The sequence below is a fragment of the Lagenorhynchus albirostris genome, chromosome 4, assembly GCF_949774975.1.
Source record: "Lagenorhynchus albirostris chromosome 4, mLagAlb1.1, whole genome shotgun sequence".
NCBI classification, from domain to species: Eukaryota; Metazoa; Chordata; class Mammalia; order Artiodactyla; family Delphinidae; genus Lagenorhynchus; species Lagenorhynchus albirostris.
In genome coordinates this window covers 12,153,774-12,180,964 of record NC_083098.1, presented here as the reverse complement: position 1 = coordinate 12,180,964, position 27,191 = coordinate 12,153,774, and the positions used below count along the sequence as shown (strand labels likewise).

At 34.2% G+C, this 27,191-nt stretch overlaps 1 protein-coding gene across 2 annotated transcripts in view; it reads right to left on the bottom strand.

Moving 5' to 3' along the window:
* GRID2 (glutamate ionotropic receptor delta type subunit 2) overlaps nucleotides 1–27,191 on the bottom strand; it is a 1,331,651-nt gene that overhangs the window by 909,693 nt on the left and 394,767 nt on the right. The gene's annotated exons all lie outside the window — the stretch shown is intronic.

Genomic DNA, 27,191 nt, shown 5'->3' with positions numbered 1-27,191 from the left:
ACCCAAAATATCAGAGCAGAAAGCTCTAAATGTCAGTGCTCCAAAAGTGATGTTTAATTTTAAATCATTCCAAAAAAATATCAATGGCTTTGTGTGTGTATATGTGTGTGTGTGATGGGATTAGAATGTATTATTTAAAGTTCTCTTGGGAACACAAATGAGAAAGAATGTTGAAGCTACCTTACAAGCAGAGAATACTATGGAGTCATTTTCTCTACCTGTTTTAAAAACTTACTTTAAAGGCACTATAACCAAAACAATATGGCATTCTCAGAAGAATAAAAAAAAATAGATGTAGGAAAGTATAGGGAGCTCACAAATAGATCCAAGTATTTACTGGGAACTTAATTTGAAAATTGTAGTTTTTCAATGCAATAGATATAGAATTAATTACACAATAAATGGTATTGTTGCAATGGACTACACACCTAAAAGAACATCATTGGATTTTCTGGCAAGAACAATGATTATGATACCATTCTGGATAGTGTAAAGATTTTATAACATAAAAATCACAACTAGCCAGGGGTTAGGGGAGAAAGAAGGATGAATAGCAAGAGCACAGAAGATTTTAGGACAGTGAAACTCTACCTGATACTCTGTGATGAATGCACCTTTGCCTTATTTTTGTCAAAATCACCAGAATGTACAATATCAAGAGTGAACCCTAATGTAAAATACGGGTTTTGGGTGATACATCAATGTCGGCTCATTATCTGTACCAAATGTATCACTCTGGCAGGTAATGTTGATAGTGGAGGAGGCTGTACGTGTGTGTAGCAAGCGGGTATATGAGAACTCTGTGTACTTTCACTTTAGTTTTGCTATGAACCTAAAACTACCCTAAAAAATAAAGTCAGGTTTTTTAAGAAGCACAACTATAAAGTGAGTAGAAGAAAAACAGGAGAATTTTAGCCTTGGGTCAAGACGGGTAAAACAGAAACTATAAAAAGAATATTGGCACATTTGACTGCATAAAAATTAGTGTATTATGCAGCACTAAAAGAGACAAGATGTTTTTCATTGTATACATGTTTGGCATTGACCATGGAGACAGAGTGCCCAGGTTTAAATCTTGGCTATGAAAACATAATATATGATTTAAAAGAAAACAAAAATCTACATGGTAAAATATAGGTTTTAAATATTTATATGCAATTTTTACACTGAAGTGGGATTTCAAGAATTCAAGAGAGAAGCAGAAACATTTTGCTCAGAGATTATGGTACAAATCAATTACTTGCACAGAGAAATAACAAAATGTTATCCATATGGTTAATATGCAATAAACTTAGCATAATATTATAAACATATGTTAAACTTTTAAGACAATGCGCTACAAGACCAGAAGTTATCCACAAGATAAATGATTGACAGAGATAGGATTCGTTGCGAAATACTCCCAATAATTGAATGAAACAGTGTGTGCTGTGTACATTTCTCAGGGGCTCAGTTCTTATGACTGACGTGGCACATTATTTCTTGAAGACACAATGTTGCATGAAATAAAAACACTGTAATACAGCTATAGGTAATGCATTAGAAGAATAATGCTTATTTTTCCCTTTTGTGTAACAATAATTAATGAATCAGGTGACAGCTAGGAATTTTATATGCATTATATATTTTAACCAATGAACAACCATTCAAGATGGGCACTGTGGTTATCATTATATTTCCAGATGAGGAAACCAAAGCTAAGAAAGTTTAAGTAATCAAGCACAGTTTCAGTTAATAAAAAGTGGGGCCATTATTCATATCTAAATCATTTTTTCTGTGTTTTAAGACTTCAACCTAGGACTTTACCATCATGCTATTACATGGGAAATGCTTGGGAAATAATTTGTGTCTAGATCTGGCCTAGAGTGACCCAAGCATCATGTCAAAGTGCTGACATCCCAGTGTACCATAAACAGCTGATGTGGCTTCATGCCTTTCTAGACTTTTTTCTCCACTGTTACATACTGAAGGTGACAGTCTTCCCATTACATCTAATACTTTGTTTATGGATGCTTACAAGTATCAAATGATTATGACACTAATTCTAACAGATTATAAATGGCAGCAATATAAAAATTCTTCGTTGTAATTCTAAACCATACCCATGCAAGGTAAACTTCTTCCTCAACTTATATGCCCTCCTCATTGATACATGTGCTACTGTATTTCCCATTTGCATACACTATTATTTTAGCATGTTGTGTAAATCCACAACATTGATTCATTTATAACTTTATTTCCTTGCTCCATTATTTTTATTTCTCATCCCACAGGTGCTTTCTTAGGTTGCTTTACTAGGTATGTTATCTCTGTTTCTTTCTTCCTTTTTAAGTATTTTTGTGTTAATTTCTTTTGTTATTTTTGTTGTCTTCCTTACTGACATTTCCTTTGCTATGCCAGTTCCCTAGTTAGTATAACTGTAGAATTTTTAAATCCTGTTTTAGAAAAATATGGTATTAGGGGTCAGAGACTCAGAATCAAATATCTAATTCACAGATATCCTTAACTGACTTACTCAATTATTGAATATTATTTTTCTTTCTTTATATATATAAATGGGGTATTGGTATTACCTAATTAGAGTCTTATTTGAAGATCATATAATATGGCATATGAGAGAGGATTGTTAAAGATACAATGCAAATAAAAGTTATATTAATTATAGCAATTATAATTTGTCCATTCAACCATAATATTTATGAACTCTTACTATGTGCAAGGTATATACAAGGTGCTAGGGATACAGTAAAAATATGTTTGTTTAAGCATAATAGGCATTAAGAACCAAAGTGTGTAACTGTTTAAATACAATTGTACTTAATTATATAGAGAATTAGAGGTCACTTAAGAGCATATAACAGAAGAATTTGACCTAGTCTGTTGGGAAACATTTTCCTATTGTTACAGGCTGAATTGTGTTCCCCTAAATTCATATGTTGAAGCCCCAACTTCCAATATCTCAGAATGTGACTGTATTTGGAAATAGGGTCTTTAAAGAAGTAAGTTAAAATAGCCCATTAGGGTGGATCCTAATCCAATCTAACTGGTGTCCTAAGAAGAAGAAATTTGGACACAGAGACATTAGGGATGCACATTCACATAGAAAAAGGCATTTGAGGCCACAGCAAGAAGGTGGCCAACTGCAAGCCATGGAAAGAGGCCTCAGAAGACAACAAATCTGATGACATTGATCTTGGACTTGAAACCTTCAAAAATGTGAAAAAAAATGTGTTAGTTAAGTCTCCCAGTGTGTGATATTTTGTTATGACAACCCTAACAAACACTTATAAATTGCTGTTTAAGAGTCTCATGCTCTACCAACTGAGTTAGCTGGGTGCACATAAATTATTGTTTACTATCTCAGCTAATTCATGGTCATGCAAGTTGCATACAAAGTGCATATTCCTTGCTGACTTGGTAACCCTATATCCTAGTTGAGACCAAGTACAAAAAAGGAGAACATCTAGTTTGCAGTCCTATCTATTGGGTGGGAACAGTATTTCCACATACTAATTAACAATTCAACTGTGAGTACTACAACATTATATAAAGTAGTTGATGAATCTGGATTTATTAAGGAAGAGAGACTTCCCAGAAAGTTCTTTCTGATGAATGTAAATTTTGAGAGGGAAAGTTCAATGGACACTAACCAGTCTTTCAAAGGTAATCCTTTGTTCTTGAAAATCATCTCTAAGGGTCTCTTAGGGAGTGTATATATGCAACTTAATCCCATGTTCCTGGCAGCGGTCCCTTTAAGTCCTGCATATTCGTAATAATACTAGGAAGACATCACAAAGGGAAATCCTGATTGAATTTAATACCAACAGTATTCAATCCTAGAGCCATATTTGCAATGTTAACATGTTTGCCCTTTCATTTTTTTCAGTACTTCTAAATATAAGCCTGTTTGATTTATACATTTTTAATAGCTCATCAGGCACAATTGTCAGTGAATGCTGCATAAAATTAAATCACCGTAGTTATTAGGCAAGATCTAAAAATTATGACTTATTTTCACATATATATGATATGTCTGAAATCAAAATATCTATGTTGAAATATCAAAATAGAGAATATCAAAACTAGAGAATATCAAAATATCAAAACTAGAGAATATCAAAATATCAAAACTAGAGAATCTCTAGTCTCTTAATGTATGTAATAATGATTACTAACACCAAATGACAGCTTTTCTTTTCTTTTTCTTTTTCCAATTCAAACCCTTAAATGATGTCTTTTAACAGTGTCAGCAGCCTAAAATCTACCTTCATTTTTACGTTTATATATTGATGCCTTACCGTCATTGTATCTTGCCCTTTTTGCATAGGACAGGAGTTCTCAGTATTTGAATTTAATCTTATTTATGCCATGCCTTTCTTCCCATTTATTTAAATATCCTTGAGTGCTTGCAATGGTTACATCCCTAGTCTAGGGACTAAAAAGAACATAAAATTACTATAACATATAGAGTTTATAAATACCTTGAGTGATAGATATTTAAGATAAACATATGAACTCAGAACAAAGTATTGTTCAAACCCTATCATTTTCAAAGCATATATTATAAATGTATAGGTCTCTAAATTCCTCTTACCTACAGCTGTCCAATCTAAAAAGAGGAGGATCTATAATATTATTTATTATCTACATTAAAACTGAGATCCAGGTCAATAGCTGGCTTAAACAGAGAAGGCATATGTAAGAGATAAGAAGTCGATAGATATTTAGATAAAAGACAAGAAGTTTAAGCAGGGATAATATCATGAATTTAAGAGAAACGAATAAGCTTCAGGACAGTGAATAGATTAATATGGCTTGTATAGAGTTGTCTGCTTTTTTACTTCTTAGATTTCACCATCACCTACCCCTTTTCTTTAAACACTTTTGCATTTGTTAAATACCTTAAAATTTTTAGCAAGGCATTGCCAGTTCTGACATCCCTAATGTTATATTTAAATCATATGTTCCAGCCCTGTCATTTTCAAAACAAGAAATGCTTCTATGATCAGGTATTAAAATGTCAATTTACAATTTAGAGTTTTTAGAAACAGGTTTTTTAAAAAACTAAAGTACATAAAAGGTATTCAACAATCTATGGTAACTACTGTTTCTTGTCTCTTACTTTGTAAGTTTGACAGTATTTTTCAAAAAAAAAAAAATTCAACCAGAGGATTATATCAAACATGAAAAAAAGAATTGGAAAAGCTCAGACACACACACACACACACACACACTGAAAATAACAAAACCCCAGGAATATCTCTTTTGTGACATGGTTTCTTTAACTGATTAAAGCAATATAGGAAGAATAAAGATCAATTCTACCAGGATGTCTTTAAATATAGTCTATTTTTAAAGGTAGTACTCAAAGCAGAAAATTTTATTTTTCGGTTGGTTGGAATACTGACTGACTTAGAACTAAAATAAATTCTTTCTTCTGTTTATTTTTCTCCTCCTCAATTCTCCCAAAAGGTATCTGGGCAAACAAACAAAAATTATAATTTCTATAAGAGAATACAAAATTCAATATTATGTTTATTCCTAAAATTACATCAGAGAGATTATTTTGAACAAGCAATTTCACAATGTATTTCTACTAATTACAAATCCAAAGAATTCCAGGAAATTTTAATATTGTGGCTGCATCTTAGCTACCTGATGCTAATATTACTACTCAACTTTGGAGACAGCTCCATCTGCTTGTCGCTATTTTAAAGACAAACTGATGGAAACATACTGTATAGCAGGGGAACTCTACATAATGTACTGTGGTGTCCTAAATGTGAGGGAAATCCAAAAGGGAGGGGATATATGTATATGTATGGCTGATTCATTTTGCTGTACAGTAGAAGCTAACACAACATTGTAAAGCAACTATACTCTAATAAAAATTAACTTAAAAAAGAAGAAGAAGAAAATCAAGGTGGATCTTAAAAAAATTAAAAACATAAAGAATCTCTGTCTATATTTTAAAGACAATCTCCATAATGTTTGGATTTTGGCTGAATATGCCTGGGTAGTGCTGAGAGGCTTTTATTCTTTGCTGGATTATATCAGTTGTAGAAAAAAAGGAAGACAGTGAAAACTGCCTTCAGCTTGGAGTTAAAATGGGAATTAAAAAATGGCCTTTTGGACACTGACCTTTCCACATCTTAAGAAGATTGATGACATAATGTTTAATGGTGCTACTGCAGTACTTAACACCACATAATTCACTTTCGTAGCAAAGCAAATGACTTTTAAACTATCTTAAAAAAAGATGACATAGCTCAGGCCACCAGATCAAGATCTTTACTGCTACCCTTGAAGAGAGAAAAATATTTCTCCAGGGGAAAATGCTTTCACATGGATCATATTTGGCACCTGGTTTGCTATTTTCCACTGCATTTGGATCAATAGTAACTTGAATTAGTAAAAGGAATTCCAGACATAACTTCTACTTGCCCAAATATATCACAATTCTTACTTTTTAAGTAATGTCAGACTATTAACAAACACTAAGGTGTGACTTTCCTAAGATATTTCAAATATTTCACATTACTGTGCCATTTTATATTTTTAATGATAAATAGTATATAACATTATCAATTCAAAAATGTGTTAATCTCAGATTTTTATACATATATACTTAATTTTATTAAAATCTTTAAAAATAAAAGGATAAATTCATGAATGTTACTTGCCTGACTAGATGACATGCCATTCGTATTAAAATGCATTACATTTAAAATTAGAAAAGATAGTCACCTACGTAGTTGTAAATAATAATCATATATGGACGTGCATTTTAAAATGTTTAACCAAGTTGGAATTTCATATCAGTTTGAAAATAAGCTTTTAAAAATGTCTTGAGACTATACATTTACATATAATATAGTGATAGAGCTGAAGATAATTAAATGAATATCTTAGAAACATATTATTATCCAAATCCACAGAATTAAATTCAGTTTGTTGAAATGTGACATCGATGTACAAATTGATATCATAAAAAAAATCACATCAAATAAAGGTCATACTCTGGGTAAAGTCCAGATAGTTGTTTGTTAATATTAAGAAACATGAGGGAAAACATTAATTTGGTGGTGAAACAAACATTTTTCCCCCTATTACCAATACCATTACAAATAGGAGGAAGGAAAGTTGAAGTTGCAGATTTTTTAATTTAACAACATGGAATTACATAAATAAATATTTTAAATGAAGTCAAAACATCTAAATGAAAACAATGTATTTCCTATTCTTAATCTTTGAAATGATTCACCTCAATATTCAGAGACTGTTACTAGTTGGCTTTTAAGTCTATAGGTCATTTTGTTCAAATTTTTAAATAAAAATACCTAGTAAGGAAACAATACAGAATTCTCTTTTTCACTTGTTTGTTAACGCTTTGATAGCATTTTGAGATAGTCTGACAAACCCATGCTTGCAAAACTGCTAAGAGTGGTATGTAAGACAGAATCACGTAAAATGGCCACTTTTGAATAGAATCACGTAAAATTGCCATTTTTGAAGGTTAAAATAATACTTCTAAGTCAATCCAAATTCTAGAAAAGAAGCATTTAAAACCGACTCTGTAGTTATTGCGAATTGTGCTTTCACGGCATTTTCTTTGGAACTATTCAAAAGTTCGGGAAAATGAGCAAAAGTCATCATGAATATATTAAAATTTACAATCACAACATATCTCAAGCTACTTATATATTAAAAGCAAGATATTATATTAATTCAAAATCTCACCAATAAAGTGTAAGGAGGAGGAGGAGAAGGGAGAGGGGGATAAGGAGAAGGGTGGGGGAGGAGAAAAAGGGAGAGGAGAAAAAGGAAAAGAGACATTTATATAACCTTCAGTTTTCAAAACACTTTGGAGAATTACCTCATTTTATCTTTACAAAACGCTTGGAAAACCTTTATTTTCTATTCTGCTGAAAAACTCCTCCATGAAATTAAGCAGCCCCACTCTCTATCACTTCTTTTAGCACTAATCCACATTCTCTTTGAAGATGAAGACCTGAATCTCTCCACAAAACCAATTCCTCATCCTAAGCAATCCTACTTTCAACCTTCCAGGTCACCAACTTTCTTTCTCATTTTTCCTTTTTCCCCTTCATCATATATGATGTATACTGCCCTCTCTAGTTTGTAACTGTGTCTTTCCACATACATTTCCAAGTCTACCTCAAGATTATGCTATCTAATCACATAGGCTTAATAACCAAGTTATTAAACATCTTCAAATTATTATTGAAAAGAAAATAAACTTTGAAAAAAATCGTTAGGGGTTCTACTAACAGTAACATGTATACACAATAATAAGGGAATCTGTGAAGCCTATTTTTGAATCTCAGATGGTAATTTTATAGATGAGGTAATATGTGAAAACAGATGTTGAGTACTTATTTATGAAAATAAATGTATGAGATAAAAATATAGATAATACATAAATAGGTGTTTTCCATGGTCTTGATTTTGTAAAATTATCATTCAAAGCACAAAGCCTTTTCAGATTTAAATTTATGATAATAAGAGAATAAAGACCCTAAGCGAATGAAAATTTGCAAAAATATTATTTCAAAAGTAACATTCTAACAAAAATTAGGAGAGTGATCTGAGTATCAATAAACCCCAAATTCCTAACGAAAATATTTACTAAGAAAAAAATAAGAGCTTTACACAAATAATATAGTATAATTGTAAGCCCTTTTGAGGACAATAATCATGTCTGAACATGATTCATTGCCATATATAGATCTGTAAACTGATAATAATGAAAAGTACAACTTTCCTGTTACAATGGATTCTTCATTCGTTCAATCAGTAAACATTTATGAAACTTCTATACTGTACTAGGCATTAAGAATACCAAAATTAAATACATAAAAGTCCTTATACTTAAAATTAAAAATTAGCAATAACAATATATCATTCATTTTATGAGATAATTTTATCACATGATACAAAAAAATAACTTCTCTATGTATCTTAAAATTTTATTCATATATACAACTATAAAATGTACATATCTTAAGTGTATGGCTCAATGAGTTTTACATATGCCCTTGTAGCATATATGAAATTGTAATACGAAAAAATATGTATAACGCATTTAGATCAATATATAGAACATATCCAAATATCCTAATATACTATTGACAAATGTAGAAGTTATGTTTGAAGAACAAAAGCCCAATAGTAAAATTGTAAACAGTGAAAAATACATGAAAAATTGGTTTCAAATATTCTAAAAAATAAGAGTGCAGAAAGATAATTGTGCATTTAGAAAATCATGATACAGAAAAAATTTACGTCATTTATTTTACAATGTGCTGAAAATTTTAATGTGAATTTCAATCACTTTGAAGATTTTCATCACTTTGAAATTTAAGATAATTATATTTAAACAGCATGAGAAATAACTATAAAATTATATCAATATCGATTTCAAATATATAATATTTGATAACTTCAACTAATTATGTCTACCTATTTATTTGAGAAAGTATAAATTACTAGATTAGTGTAATAGTCATGGTAAAAGATTTTTGTTCCTGTTGTTTAAGCCAAAAAAATAAAAATCTTACAAAAAGTTATACTAGTCATTTGCCAATGCCCTTAGAAAAGAATAATGTTTAATGAAATATACGGATGGGTAGACACACAATAATATAGGATCAGAAGGCATAAAAAGGAGTCTTAATCCCTTTAGCTTTCTATTATCATGCATGAACAGCCTAACTGCAGAATGAGAAATACACATAGAATATTCACCGCCTTGAACAGAGGGTTTAACAGACCTTGGATGGGCATAAACCTTGCCAGCGTTACTTATCTGAAAGAAGCCCATATTCAACCTTTCTTTATTTAGGACTGAAACACTAAGGGCTAAGACTTAGTGAAAGGGTCTTCAGCATGAAAATATCTCTGCCTCACTCAAAACATTGCCTCCTTCATCCCCTTTTCCTTTTGCTTTTGTAACTTAAGACTCAAAATTGTATTCTTCATAGAACAAAAATCATGCACTGCAAATGGATACTCTTTTGCAACTCTGAACATCAGATAACTGTGAGAAAACAAAATCATTTGAGAAGGAACCTGAAGATTTTTTTTAGATATGTTTAAATTGTCATATGTGATAAAGTTATACATAGTCCATTTGAAAACTGTATTTAAAGAAAACTAATTACAATACATCCTTTGCACAACATTCAATTAAGTTCCTAAAAAAATAATTAATGTTAACTGCAGAAAAAATAATCTGACCCTATGGCCAATCATACACCAATGACTTTTACCACTATTTCTTCAAATGATAATCACTTTCTAAATTGTTGTGTGTTCTAGATTTTACACATATGAAAACAAGAATTTATGCATTATATTCACTGATTTATATGTAAAGATTCTATGTATCACCCTCAGACTTACATGACCTTTTTCAGAAATAAAATGGAATATTTTTCATTTTTTCCATTAATTTTCTTGAGACAAGTGCCAAGTGTGCTCAATAATAAATGTTAGAGTTAAGAGTACAGTATGTAACCAAAGATTAAAACACCTTAATTATACCAAGATAGACCTTATGAACATGTCCCCTTAACAAGTTGAAAATAGCTGAAGAGAAGCAAAATAATAATAAAGCATACATTGGCAAAGACTGATGGCTGACTAGGTAATACGTACTTTCTTCTACATAGTAACAAAGACCTGATTTCATTAAAGATGACAAGGTCTCCACCAAAAAGACTACATTTCAAGCTTCCCTTCACACTAGGAGTGGCCAGTGAGATAAAAGTAGATGTTATTATGATGCTTATTAAAGAGCTTATTAAGAGAGAGAAGGTACTGGCAGATGCCCTTTTGGCCTTTTCCCAGTGCTTATCTCCTGTTCAAAAAGAGGATGTCATAGCTGGAGATCGAGGCCATCTTCAACCTTGAGGATAGAAGCCATCTACTAATGATGGCTTAGTAGAATATAAGATACCATGTTTCCTGATGCTTTTATCAATTTAGGATTGCTAACTGCTAGATTTTTTTAATGCAAGAGAATAAACTCTCCTGTATTTAAGCTCTTACAGCCAAGTTTCTGTTAGTAACATATGAATGTTTCCTAATTGATATAGAGTATAACAAGGAAATATAGGATTTATCCATTTACAGTCAAAATGTTATTTACATATAAAGATCATATGAAAATGAAAGATAATGAAGGCAACATATTTTGGCCAAAAAACTTGGCTTGTGTCATTTGATAGAGGCATCCAAATGTAACCTAATCTTCAACATTGACTTCATTCCAAAAAGGACATTGATTAAGATGCACACATACACACACACTCACTCACATATTTATTATTTTAAATTTATAATAAAAAGTAGAATGTTTTTTTCTAATCCAATAGAAATTTACTAAGTTTTTCTCAAGTATCTCTAACAATTGCACCTTAAGGTAAGTTACATTTTAATATTAACTTACATTTTATACATACAATAAAATAAACATTTTCCGTGAGTAAAATGAAATGATTTTTGGAGAAATCAATAGGAAAGAAGGGTAAGAGTTTGAGACGAATAGATATAGAAGATGTGGTACATATATACAATGTAATATTACTCAGCCATAAAAAGGAATGAAATTGGGTCACTTGTAGAGATGTGGATGGATCTAGAGACTGTCATAAAGAGTGAAGTAAGTCAGAAAGAGAAAAACAAATATCGTATATTAACGCATATATGTGGAACCTAGAAAAACGGTACAGATGAACCAGTTTTCAGGGCAGAAATAGAGACACAGATGTAGAGAACAAATGTAAGGACACCAAGGGGGGGGAAGTGGCAGGGTGTGTGTGTGATGAATTGGGAGATTGGGATTGACACATATACACTAATATGTATAAAATGGATAACTAATAAGAACCTGCTGTATAAAAAAATAAAATAAAATTCCAAAAAAAAAGAAAGGTAAGAGTTTGGGTATCACAATTAAGAGCTGGATAAATGGTCAATTCATTGAGAATTATGATTCCCTACAAAATGATGAGAATAGATTATCTTTAAAATAATCTTTAATAGATTATCTTTATTATAATAGATGATCTTTAAATATATCTTTAAGATATATTTCAACAAGTCGTGAAAACATACTACTAAAAAATTCACAGACATTCTGAATAGAAGGCATTGGAAGACAAATAATTAATATTGAAAATTTGATAAATAAAATGTAATCGTAGATTTTTTAAAAACTATAGAACAGCAGTGAATGTAGAAGTGAGCAGCAAAGGTTTTTGTTTGCTTGCTTGTTTGTTTTGAGGTGATGAAAAACTTTTCATTGAGAAGAGAACATGAGCTGCGTGTTGTAATTCAACACTGGGATGAGGGTGTAGATTAGAAGGGGAGGCATTTCAGATGGTTAAGCATGTGGGGCTGTCACGTGTTTAGGATGTTTAGCAGCATCCCTTACCTCTGCCCCATAGGTGCCAGCAGCATCCCTGGAGTTGTGACAACAAAATTGTCTGGACATTTGCAGGGAGAATATAAAATGGGCTCCTTGTATTACTCTCCTAGGGATGCCGTAATAAAATATCACAGACTAGGTGGCTTAAACAACAGAAATTTATTTTTGCACAGTTCTGGAGGCTAGAAGTCCAACCAAGATTAAGGTTTGGTTTCTTCTGAGGCCTCTCTTCTTGGCTTGCAGATGACCATCTTCTCACTATATCCTCACATAGCCTTTATTCTGTGCATACACATCCCTGGTTTCTCTTCCTCTTCTAAAAAGACACCAGCCCTATTGGGCAACAGCCCCACCCTTATGACCTCATTTAACCTTAATTACCCCTTTAAAGGCCCTACCACAAATATGGTCACATTGGGACTTGGGGCTTCAACATGTGAATTTTGGAGGGCACAATTCAGTCCATAAAATCTCCTTTAAAAAGGAATGCACTAGGAGGGGAGGCTAACAAGAAAAGCAGTATCAGATCCATGAATATTGTGCTAATGATCTAATATTTCCCTCTTCAACATATGGGGAGACACTGATCAATTTTAAGCAGACTTGGACTTGAATGAGAAAAACTTGGAGATGGGGTGACTGATTGAGGTTCTCACATTAATAAAAATTTAAAAGGAATGAGTATCTGAACTTAGGCAATAGGGATAGAAAAGAGGGGAAAATTAGGTATTTAGTAGATTTTTAAAAATTAATTAATTTAATTGTTTTTGGCTGTGTTGGGTCTTCGTTTCTGTTCTGCGAGGGCTTCCTCTAGTTGCGGCGAGCGGGGGCCACTCTTCATCGCGGTGTGTGGGCCTCTCACTGTCGCGGCCTCTCTTGTCGCGGAGCACAGGCTCCAGACGCACAGGCTCAGTAGTTGTGGCTCACGGGCCCAGTTGCTCCGCGGCATATGGGATCCTCCCACACCAGGGCTCGAACCCGTGTCCCCTGCACTGGCAGGCAGATTCTCAACCACTGTGCCACCAGGGAAGCCCCAGATTTTTTTTTTAATATCTAGATCAAACAGGTAACTTAAAGAAAAGAAGTCAAGACAGTACTGGCAAATGTGATAAATGCTTAGAAACACAGAACCTTAGAACTGAAAAATATTTCAACACAATTGTAAGAATCTGCCATGCAAAGCAGGAATCTCTTTTTCAATATCTCTGATACAGACTTATCTAGTCTTTACATAAACACTTCTCAGGTCCACACTCAGCAATCTATTCCAATTTTTAACAGTTACTGGTTGAGCCAAACTTTCAATATTGCAAACATTTTCTTAATTATGTGATGCAATTGTTTCACATATAATTCCCCACTCAGAATATGAGATCACTTCACACATATTTTCCCCTATGTCTTCCATAATTAAATTCTACAGTACCCAGAAAAAATTTTTTAGCTCTGTTCAGGGATATACTAATATTCTACCGTCATTTACATAGTCCTACAGTGAGTTCAGCTCATTATTCATTTTTTTAAAAAGATTTATTTATTCATTTATTTATTTTTGTCTGCATTGGGTCTTTGTTGCTGCACGCAGGTTTTCTCTAGTTGAGGCGAGCGGGGGCTACTCTTCATTGCAGTGCACGGGCTTCTCACTGCGGTGGCTTCTCTTGTTGCGGAGCATGGGCTCTAGGTGTGCAGGCTCAGTAGTTGTGGTGCACAGGCTTAGTTGCTCTGCAGCATGTGGGATCTTCCCGGACCAGGGCTCAAACCCATGTCCCCTGCATTGGCAGGCGGATTCTTAACCACTGCGCCACCAGGGAAGCCCTCATTATTCATTTTAACACCTTAAAGTTTTGTTTTTTCCCACATGTAGGTGGCAGAGCCTCTTTATTTTTATTTTTTTCGGCCGTGCCACATGGCATGTGTGGGATCTAGTTCCCTGACCAGGGATTGAACCCACGCCCCCTATATTGGGAGCACGAAGTATTAACCACTGGACTGCTGTGAAGTCCCAGAGCCTCTTTCTTTTTATTGTCTTTCTATAAAAGTAGAAAGAACGATTCTTACAGAAGGATGGGGCAATATTTCAACATGAAGTGCTAACATTTCCTGCTAGCACATTTTCTCCCCAGGCAGTTTTTAGCAGACATTTAATTATAAAAACTAAAACCCAGCAATAAATAAATTCTAATTGACACTAACAATTTTAATATGCAACTTAATAACTTAATGCTCTTCTAGAACACACACATAAGCACACACCTATGCCCACACACTCACCCATGTGGGTGTGGGGGGAAGGTGGTGTGTGTGTGGGAAGTGTGTATTCCACACTAATTCTTTAATTCATGTATTAAGGGAAAATAACTACTAGAGATTCTTTGAGTGATAATGAGCAAATATCACTACATAGTACCATAACTTTGGGCTCATGGTTTGACCTAAAACATACAATATAGTGATTAATCTTCCTATATCAGCATATTGATATCTTGTAAGAGTAAAAGGACCCAGTATTTCACAGAAGTTATTTACTTTATAAAGAGTCTACCTACATCATACATAGTACTCTTAAAACACATTTTGAAAGCTAATCTTTATGGTGATAAAATATTAAACACACACACACACACATGCACCTACATACCAGTTATTTTTCCCTCAGCCAATCTAAAAGGAATAAAAACTTTAATCTGAGCTTCTAAAGACATATCTCTTAATTTTACAGGATGATATGGCATTCCTACAACATGACAGGGATTAATTTTCTTCAATTATCTTCAGTGTGACGATTTACCTACAGAGTTACTCATTTATTAAACATAGTGCATACATTAACAAATATCCTTTACGCCTAATGACACTAGTAGCCTTAAAAAATGAATTCTGTTTTTGTAGTGGACATAAATCATTTTCTAGACTTGGACACAAGAAATGAACAGTGTGGAGGCTGACAGTTCTGACAGGGGACACCATATGTTGAGGCCAGTGATTAATCTGACAATTACTAAGCCCTTTTGCTGGTCCAAGATTTTAATGTGAAAAAAATAATTCAAGTTACAGAAAAGAATGAAAGTTATCAGAACCCTACCAAGTAGTCTTAAGTATTTTGCTGCTAGCTGTATTCTAGCTAACTTTGGGTTGCAGAAACAAGAATCACAGGGCAGTTTCCTGGGCTCATGTATACTGAAAAGGCTCAAGTCCCTCTGAAGGATAAATAGGAAAACAACAACAACAAGATTTTAGTTATAATTAGGATTAACTGTGGGAACGTGTACTTTTAGTTTGCTACCTCAGGATGTCCACTTTAAGCATAGACCTCTGGAAAGGTAGATACACAGAATTTACTATTCTCATTTAGAGATGATTAACCTGAGGCTCAATTTACTTGCACAGACCTGGCAGTTTTTCTGAGTCCAGGGGACTCTTTTTCTTGATCAAACCTTTTGCTTCTAAAGAAATGATCAAAGTGCAAATCTATAAATCTCCTGCAAAATAATTCACCAAAGGTATTGCTAAAAACACAGATTCCTGAACTCTACCCCAGGGTACAGAATCAAATTTCACACGGAAATTTGAGAACCACTGCTGTAGGAATTCCTAAATATTCTGAGAAATTTGAAGAAGAGAGTTTAATAATTCTGATTCTAATGACAACTCAGGGTTTACCAAAATGTGATATAGAGCCGGATAATACTGATCTTGGAGGGATTTAGAAAGAAAATTCTCCATAGCCTTACAGGCAAGATTGGTCTTCCCAAGCTCAATCTCCATATAAACTAGAATGAACATGAAATAACCATTGCTTACCTCTAAATAACAGATTAGGAAACTGAATTGATATTTTCAAATAAGAATTTCTGACAAGACCAAACAAGACCAGGGTATTTTGGAAAATTCTGGAAGAAATGTGTACACCCTGAGAAACAATGCATTCTTTAATTTCTATTTTGTATATGGGATAATTTCATTGTCAGTGAACATTACAAATAAGGGGCACCACAGTAGCATTCTCTGTCAATGATACCACAGTTCTCTAAAAATAAAGTATACCCAATAAAAGACTACTAAAAGGTTCACTGATGAGTTTCTTCAAAATCCTCAGTATACCTTGCAAGACGCTATATAATCTAGATCCCGCCTGTCTCCTCTCCCAGGACCACGGCTTGCTGACATTTTGTGGAGCCTCAGCCATTCTGCTTCGTTTTCAGATGCTCTCCCACCACAGCCAACACCATCCCTCCCTCTCCCTGTCCTCACAGCCAATTACCTTGGTTAACTCCTGCTTATTCTTTTGTCAGAGCATAAAGGGAGGCTTTACGTGGTTACTTCTACCTCTGCCTTGACTGAGCTGGATCCAGGCCACTTACATGTTCGTAGAGCCCTTGTGCTGCCTCTTCACAGCACTTAATGCAATTAAAATTAATAGTTATATTTATTATTTTTAATATATCTCTCCATTGCTTGCCTATAAATTCAAAGAACTCAGGGACCGTGACTTTCTTGTTCAATATAGTTATTTCAGCACTTAAAAGTATATGACATGTAGCAGGGCTTATGCAATTTTTAAAAAATAAATGCCTATGCAACTATATGTATAACTAAGACAAGATTATTTGTTTATCATCATATGTAAACTCTGAATTATACCTTAAATTTTATCCTCTAAAATTGGGTTTTTCTTTTATTCCTCAGTAATTGCTAAATGGATAATAATGTCATTGTGACCTCTTTAAAACAGACATATTAAATTAAAATTAAAATAATTAGGATCTTGTAACTTTTTAATTTGTGTTTATGGAAAATGATTAAAAATCGTGATATTAACTAATCTCTTAATTTACATAATATTACTTGATAGTACATGATATATTTTTATTATTAGGGATTTACTCAATTTTAGGTACAAATATGAGCTGTAAAAGACGTAAAAAAGAAAACTTGGTATACTATATTTTACATTTAATTAGCAAAGACAAGTGTCTTAAAATGCTTAACTCTCACCAAAAGTTCATGCTGGTTTAAAGACATGTTTATTTTTGTTACATTTTTGTGATAATATTTCTGATACAGTTACTACATTATGAGCATAGGGTCCATAAGTAAAATAAGATAAAGTGAAAAGATATAAATGGGCTTGTTAAATGATTTCCAAATCTTAGTAACCTAGGGAACTATAATATCTGTGAAATGGATTTGATATTTCAAAAGATATTTCTCCTATGTTATTCTTTCAATTGACCCCAGAATGGCATTTCAAAGAGAATTACAAAGCAGTTAAACATCCACAATTCAATGTCCATACTTATTGGTGTTTAGTATAATTCAGAAACATATGGAAGCAGATTCATAATATTATAGATTATACTAGCTGTCATTTCATTTGATTGGATTTTTATCACACAGAATGGATATTTAACAAGTAAAGGTGACACAAGTGAATAAAAGTGAAGGAATATTCTGCTTGCAGATCATATAAACTTCCTTTGTGCTGAACTAATGAGTAGGTGATTTTTCTGGTATGACTTGACAGAGCATGTAAATTAACCAACAATATGAAGCCTTGGAGACTAAAGCAACGGCTGCAATGGATGCTAAGGTTCAGAGAATGTAGCATCACCTTTCAATAAGGTAAGAATTGATGTATATGCATCAGTGAGACTATGCTGCTGACCATAAAACAGGTCCCATGACAGAAACAGTAATATGGGCTTTTGCACACTGTGCTAAAATTTAAATTCTCTCCTTTTATTTTCCAGGTGAAACATGGGAAAATGGAGTTCAGTTTGCTTCAAATTGCCAGCGATCTCTGACTACATAATATTATGAAGAGACCACGGGCTCCAAACTTACAGGATGCATGATCTTTGATAAATAATTTTTCAAAGTACCTTGGTTTTGTTCTTAGTAAAATGAGATTAATAACTACAACACAGAGTTGTGGAACAGAGTATTGTTTATGGATAAATGCAATATTGTGTCTAAGATAATGTTATCCTTTCATGAAAGGCTCTTAGTTCACCTACCATGTAACAATTAGATAAAGCATTCCACTGCTTCTCTTGTTTTGCTGTATAAAATTCCTTTATACAGGTGGAGGTGGAATTCTCACTGTTGACTCAAGCTACACTGACTGCAGGGAGAAAAAGAGGAGGGGACAGGAAATCAAGTACAGAGGGGTAAACAGAAAGGTGAGAAAGCATTAGAACAAGGGAGAGTATTCCATATGAATGACAAGGAGATGCACAGGTACTGTTGCTAGATACTGGACTGGCTCCAACACCCATTTCACCCACTTTCTGTGTGTCTTTTTGTACAGTAGAGGCTGGAAGAGGATATCATTCACTTGCTAAGCTCCTTTGCTGCTAGGGTTTTCGATGATAGTTATAGTCTTCCAATCAGATAGAATCAAAGAAGGTTTGGAAGGAGAAAGTGCAGCAGAGGCTGTGCCTTTGTTTTTACTTGCAAACATGGTCATGAAGGCATCTATTTTTTCCTTCAACAGCATTAACTAAGTTCCCAATGTCCGGAAGTCTGGTAACTTCTGAATTAAGTCTTCTACAGTTCTGAATCCAGCAGTATTAAAGGGTAGAGGTCTCTTGAGTGTAGTAGCTCCCTGACTGGGGGTATATGTGGATCATGGTCCTGTGGAGTGATTCTTAATCCAGTGGCTTCTCATCAGAGAAGAAGCATTAGCTCCCTTGGGTAGCTCAGTTCAGTGGGGTGGCTTTTTGGTTCATTCTTGAGAGCTCAATCAGTTTCTTCAACTCTACCAAGGCATTTAACAACCTGCCAAAAATCCCTGTTTATTTAAAATAGTTAAGTGGATCCCATTCTCTGAAACTGAATCATGCAGATGGAGAGTCTAATAAAGTCCCATGACAGTTATAACCAATGGAGGAATTATGTGGACAAGCAACAGCTTAGACCATGTGAAAGACACCACTTATTTGGTTAAGTCTTAATGTACTTTTTCTTTCATAAAACATTATGTTCTCACTCAAATAAAAAGGATGAAATACAGAAAAATGTTACTAATCACCCACCATATATGCTATATTAGGCAATGTACCGTGATAGCAAGAAGAAAAAATACAGTACTACTTTAAATGAGCTCACAGTCTACATAGGGAGGAACACATCTGTAAGAATTTTAAATATAAGACAGAGTGTGGAATCACAATGAAGTAAGAGTGCTCTAACAGCACAAAGGAAAGGGAGTGATTGTGTCTGTAGTGATGAGGGAAGTATAATAGCATTTCTTGTGATTCTAGTGATTGCAATCTTTGGGGAAAAGGTTTCTCAAAATGGGATCCACAAAACCAGTTCTCCAAGATTAATAGGTTCTTTATAAATAAAGTATCTCTGTAATATGTTTGGAGGAACTGGGTTAAACCTAAATATGTTTTGTTTTCCTAAAACTATTTAGAGCCTTTAATAGCTAATGTATGTTGGATGTCTCCAAAAAAGGAACATAATCCACAGTATTTCATACTTTTTCTTGACAAAAGAATGCAATTTTCATGGACTGTCAAGAGTACTATTCTAAAGAACACACCTTGAAAATAAAATGTGACATAAGGTAAAGAATAGAGATTCTTATGAATACAGAAAAATGGCTATTGTATATGTAATGCCCTAAGAAAACTCAGACCAGGATAAATGCTCACTGCTATAATTAGTTAGTTGCTAAACTGAAATGTATTTTCAATGCCATGCTAAGGAATTTGGAAAATATTCTGCATTCAAGAGGAAGCCATGGAAATTTGTTTTTTGTAAAAGAGTGAAGGGTAAAAGGGAGCCACAGTTTAGGATAATCATGTTGCATTAAGGTAACATATAACTACCAGTCCTGATGGAATGGCAGCTCTGGAAACCAAAAGATATATTTTTCGAAGGCAGAGGGATGCCTGTGCACTTGATGTGCTGGAGGAAAATTTGTAATGCAAAACACACCTATACACACATGCACACACATACAATACTAGCAAAACAGAAGTCTGTGTATCAATTTCTCAAAAATGCCAGAAACTTATTGCAGGAACTTTCTTGAAAATGCTTTGGAGTTAAACATAAAAACTATTTGATTTCATGGCATTGAAATTAAAGGTTTTCTTTTCCACAATTTTTTTTTAGTATTGCTAATTATGCTTTACTAAGGTAAAAATATTTCACTTCAAATATTTTTAAGTACACAAACAACAGTTAAATACTTCAAAGAATAAAATAAACATCTAACACTCACTGAATACTAATTATGTACAAGCTGCTATTTTAAATGATTTTTATACAGTAACTATTTTGTCTTCAAAATAACCTTATGAATAGGTACTATTACTATCTCAATTTTATGGATTGTGAAACTGAAGCTTTGGGGAATCTACTCCCTTATTCAAAGTCAACACTGTCTGGCTACAGGTGAAGTTGCTATAATAAAGAGACACAAACATACAAAGGCTTGAATAAGTTTCTCATCCCAGAGCTCCAGTCAGATAAGTAGTGCAACTTTGCTCCACAAGATCATCAGGGATCCAGAGTCCTTCCATCTAGTGGTTCTGTCATCCTTGGGGTGTTGCCTTTATTGGTATGACTGAAGTGAGCTCTTCACCACAGTGTCCACATTCCAACCCACTGGAAGGATATAAGAGCACTGGAGGGCAAGGAGGTACTTTAAAAGGGTGAGAACCAGAATCTGCCTACATCACTTCCTCTCAAACCCCACTGGCCATAACTTAGTCATACGACTTTCCCTAGGTCCAAGGTAAGGTGAATAATTACCAAAAATGAGTAAGAGAATGAATACTGGGGACAATTAGCAATCAGACTTCAAGAATCTTAGTCAATCACCTGGGGTCTCACCTACTAATTAATAGGTCTGAGATACAAACCCAGTTCTATCTTACTTAACTCTCAGCTGATATTCTATACCTAAAACCAACCTGTGAAATAAGTATTTTAACCAGATTAATAGACGTCACTTATGATGAGAGAGATGAAGTTATCTTTTTAGGGTCAGCAACTATTCAGAACCATTGCAATAAATGAAACTATGTCTTTGGTACACAATAATTATTTTTAATCATATTGAATACATTTTTCTCTGATTAGCAATGCATTACTCTTTATTTTGTTTTTTGTTTTGTTTTGTTTTTTTTTTGGTATGCGGGCCTCTCACTGTTGTGGCCTCTCCCGTTGCGGAGCACAGGCTCCGGACGCACAGGCTCAGCAGCCATGGCTCACGGGCCCAGCCACTCCGCGGCCTGTGGGATCTTCCCGGACCGGGGCACGAACCCGTGTCCCCTGCATTGGCAGGCAGACTCTCAACCACTGCTCCACCAGGGAAGCCCCGCATTACTCTTTAAATCATACATATGACTTTTAGAACATTTTGTGCTGTACAGATATATCACTCCATTCAACCCCTTTATTGACAGAATCCCAATCCTCTGTGAAAGTGTCTTCTTTCTATCTATGAGAAGTTGACTATAGGTCTCTAAAAAGAACCCTCTTTGTGATTCTTTTCTGGGAGAAAATTTAATTTGACTAATGTTATTTCAACTTATAATAGCTTTTCCAGGAGAATGTACCTCTATAAATCCGAGGATTACCTGCATTGACAGTAGGCAATGAAACCTAACTCCTGGAGCTCACCAGTCAAATGTTGCTGAAGCTTTCAATGAAAGAGAATCGGTATGCAAACTGGATGACTTAGGCATATAATGGCAATCTCTTTCCAGGTCAGTATCTACAGAAGTGCATATGAAAATAAAAGTTCTCTCCTGAATCCCACTAAATTTAAATTTTATCAGAGAGGCAAGGGATCACACAGAAAGGGCCAAGATTAAATTTAGAATAAAGCAATCTTGTACATCCCTTGAGCTTCCACTACTAGTGATGATAGCAATCGGGGGTGCCTCTCTGTGCTGAGCTGAAGTGGATAAAGTGAGGGCGCTGGTCTTTCTATCTGGATCCTTTCACAACTACTAAAATGCGCTTTTTAACTTTCAGGTACATTAGTAGTGCCATAAAGAGTTGAAATCTCTTTTTATATCACTTTAGCAGTCATTTGGCTGTATCCCAGGTCATTGTTTCTTGTATGCTACAGTAAACCTCTACCTAGAAGTGTCAGGCTGTGAGAAGCTATCAGCTGTCTGCATGGCTGACAGGACTCCAAAAAAATACTCTGCCTCACACACCAGAAAAGCTCTCTGCTTCATTAAATAGTAGCAACGGCTCTTCTTAAAGATCAGTGAAAACTTCCAAATACATTTTGTTAATTCTTACTCATAACATGTATTTTTAACAATGCATGTAACAATGAGCTTGGGTATTGATTTTTTTTTTTTTTGGGTATTGATTTTTAATGAAAAATAATGCTCAAATTTATCCAAGTAATTTTCTTTTATGTTTGTGACCTTCATCTGAAATTAGTCCCCAGTATTCTATAATTTTTAAATCTCTAACAAAGAAAGGCATATATACTGATGACTAACACTTCCTTTATTTTTGTCTTAGTTCATTATATAAATTTAAAACCACAAGAAAACTAGTGTAAGATTGAAAGTATGAGCAGGTGCTTTGTTTTCAGGTCTATAAAATGATATCAAGTTCTGCTACTTAGTTTGTAGCTTTCCAAGCTCACAAATTTTTTAAAAGTGTTATAAAGAGGTAACGAGATATTATGATGGTTATACATACACAAGCAACATGTATTATGTACAAATTCTTCTAATAGATTTGATATATTTATTAAAATAATTCCAGGGAATTTCCAGTCTCCTGGGCTTTAGCATTAAGACCTTTAAATCCAATTCCTTTGGCTTGATTTCTACTACAATTACTATGTGAATTCTTTTATTCAGATGTTCATTTACTCAACAAATGTCTAATAAACAATCACATGTCAGGTATTGTGCTAGTACTCAAGAATACAATGATGGGCAAAGAAGACATGGATCCCTTTCATGTCTTTTAGAGCCTAGTAAGAGCTACAAATATTAACAAAATACTTACCCATGTATAAAAATACAAATTGTGTTAAGTTCTATAAAGAAAAAGTATAGATGCTAACTGGGGGTATACAAGGTGTAATGATTTAATCTGTGGCTAGAGAAGGCTCCTTTGAAGAAGTGTATGAGTCTCTAAAATTTGCAAAAATGATGTGTGTGACATGGTAGGGCTGGCTAGAAAATGTGAGCTGTTAGATAAGGATGAAAGAGGGTCCATACTCTGAACTTGGGAGCACTAGACTTCCAAAGAACAAATTTTAAGATACTGAGCTTGAGCTTCCGCTATTTAAATTTGGGATGCTCCCCTAATCATTCAGTAAGAAAACAACTTAAAAACCTATTTTGTTTGTTTTTAATTTTTGACGAGGCAAATGAAGGGCCAGTTTAAAGAATGTATTTGTTAGCCTCCCTGCAGCTAGGCAAGACAGTGGGACTTAATTTTAGCCAGTGATGTGGTGCTAAATTGTCAGGTATAAATTACAAGAAGAGTCTTTAAAGGAAAGGCTAGAATATGGACATGAGGGCTGGAGCACAAGCATCCATCTTGGACTCTGAGGTGATGCCATGTGCAGAGGATACTGGGGGAGAAAGATCTAAGGAGCCTTGTTCTCTGATGTGTCCACCCTACCATGCTAAACTTACTGCCCAAATATTTTTTTTAATAAGAACAACATGAATTTACTCTATCTCTTACTTTCCATTCTCCACTCAGCAACCAGAGTGACTCTTTTTAAAGTTACATGACGTTATGTCTCTTTTCTGTTTAGAACCCAAAATTTTTCTAATCTCAGACTAAAATACAAAGCTTCAAGCCCTTCAAGGTCCCTTGTAATTTGGTCCAATTTACCAATGCTCTCCCTCTTTCACTGTGTTGTAACCCCCACTAGCCCCCTTTCTAGTCCTTAAACAGGAGTAAGCATGCTCCTGCCTCAGGGTCTTTGCACTCACTATTCCTTCTCTTAAAAAGCTATTCCTTCAATAATCCTATGGCTAACTCCTTCATGTAATTCACATCTCTATTCATTAAAAAAAAGAAAATGTAAGTGCCTCTGTGACCATTCTAAACAAAATTACAGCAAACATATCACTCTGCCTTATTAAATTTCCTCTTCTGTCTTATTTTTCATAGTACCTATCACTCACTTCCTTCTTTTCTTCCTTCCTCCTTTCTGTCATTTATATTTCTTTCTTCTACCATTAATTGTAAACTTAGAACAACAATGACTAGAACCTAGAATAATATATAAAACATTTGTTGAATACAAGAATAAAAACCTTTATAAAGTTCACTCTAGTTCAGTACAGGTTACAGATTGTTACAACAGCTAAAATAAAAGCTCATGTTTTCTTGTAACCTACCAAAGCTGATGCTTTCCTGTAACCTACCTAGATTTAAAGAGGAAAAAAGCTTTTGTAATTTTATATCCACTCAAAGTCTACTGATAGTACTTTCCAGCTACTGGCACCAACCAGCCCATGCTTGTGTAACACAATACCTCAATAACACTGTAGGGAACTTACTAACGCTCATTAGAAAAGAGAAATAGTGTGTGAGAAGAAGACATGGAGACAAGGTAAGATATTTTTCAGAATTGGGAAGAAATAGAGAACAGCAAGGTCTTGGAGACTAGACAGAATCCCCTAGTGTTAGTCTTGTTTTAAAAAAGACCCTAAGGTATCAGAAAAAAATAGCAATCATACCTACATGCATTACAATTTAAGTATCCCCTGTCTTGCCTACTTCTTTAGAGAGTCTTTATTCATTCAACAAATATGAATGGATCTCAAGGCAGTGAGGGTAAATTGTGAGCAAAAATAGACACAGAACTTGATATATGACTTTTTCAAGGAAAAATCACACAGGTAGGAAATCACTACGATTTATGATTTCATCATATTTCATCTTCTGAAGTTGAGTTATGAAAATATACACAGATGACTAAAGAAGTTTATGCAAAAATATTAATGAGGTCAATTTTGACAAACTGAATTTCTAAAATAAAAAGATATAAAATATTCTTTTCATTTAAACAAGGAAATGGAATTAGGATAAAGTGAAAGATTAAAGATTCTACTGCATTTAAAGGAGTATTCATTTGAATCTACATTAAAGCTCAATCTATTTAGAAGAAAGGTAAGATATAAATATATTCACTATAACATGGCTTTAATATTTTTAATCAGAGTAAGTGATTAGTGTTCCTCTCAGCCTGGACAGTACCAGAGAAGCACCGTTAAAACTTAGCATTTGTTATGTAGAAAGCTTAAATTCTATCTTATTTCTTCAAGTAAAAGTCAGGAATTTGGCATTTTCTTGATTTCAATGACATGATACCTTTCTTAGAACCCTTGGCTGAGGAAGTGGCTGATTTCAGTTCCTAGTTGTATTTGATCTTTCCTCACCAGCTGTGCATTCTTGACAGAGAGAAGAGAAGGAGGAGAAGGTACAGGTAGTGGAGGAGTTAGTCTATTCATATTTCATGAGACCTTCCCTGTGAGCCCTGCAGTTGCCACCAAAGCACATGCACACATAGTATCCCTCACACTCCAAGGACCACTGACACAGAATAAGGGTCAAGGTATGCAGCATGACAGACTCTTGGAAGTCTGCATTTTAGTAGCATTTAGACACAAAATATTTGGTCACTTTTGACCTCAATAACTCCTTGAGGCTATGGGCTAGACCACACAGGAATTGTCTACTATTCATCATGAATGCTGTATCATAAAAATATCAATTCTCTTTCTTATATCTGACTAAACAGAGCTATGAAGAAACCAGAACAAAGAATGAAAATCTGAAAATACAGTGAAACAGCATAAATAGGTGGTTGTTACTTTCCTACTCTAATCAGTGTTGCCTATTATAAAAATCCACACAAGAATAATCATAATTTATAACATAAAAACTAGAAAATAATGTGATCTTTATTTAACATGAATACATTCTAGCGTAAGACAAACAGAAAACCAATTCTAGAAAACCTTTTTCCTTCTCACTAAGGTTTGCAGTGATCAAAGCTTCGATAAAAAATAATGGATCCAGTATAAAATAAAGTTAAAATGGGCATTCATTCAATACATGAAATATAGGTTCATGTAGAGTTGCCATATAGTGGATTTAATTAATAAGGACAATTTAACCGCTTCTCCATATAATCAATTGCCTAGAATCATGAAACCTAAAGACTACTGCATCCTATTAGTGTAATAACCTGTCTTTTTAATGAATGTTAGTCACAACAAAACTTGATCATCTAGAACCTCATGATCAAGTGGACTCATAGATATCTGTATATTTTTTAAGAACAAATTAAGCTCAAAATATTACTGCCTAATAGCAGATGTGATTCAAAAGCTTGCAAGAGAGCATAACATAAAAATGCGCTTTTTAGTTTGCAACAGTTCTTCCTGGCTGCCATAGGTTGGTGTCTCCCAGGAAATAGACTGTGAAATGCAGGTGTCAATGTGGGAGATTTATTAGGGTACCCGATTTCAGGCGCACAAGGAGAAGGGACAGGAATGGACAGAGCTGTAGGCAAAGCTGTGGTGCAGTCACAAGGCCTAGGCCAACCCTCAAGGAGATCTGAGGCTAGCTAGGGTGGGGCAAAGGGGCTTTGACATTCTGCTCCCATGCTGACTGGTCACTGGATGTGGAAATAACCCTAAACCCTAAGCATTTCCCAAAAAGGACAGCTTTTGGCTAGACAATCTTTCCACCAGCTAGGAGAAGAATT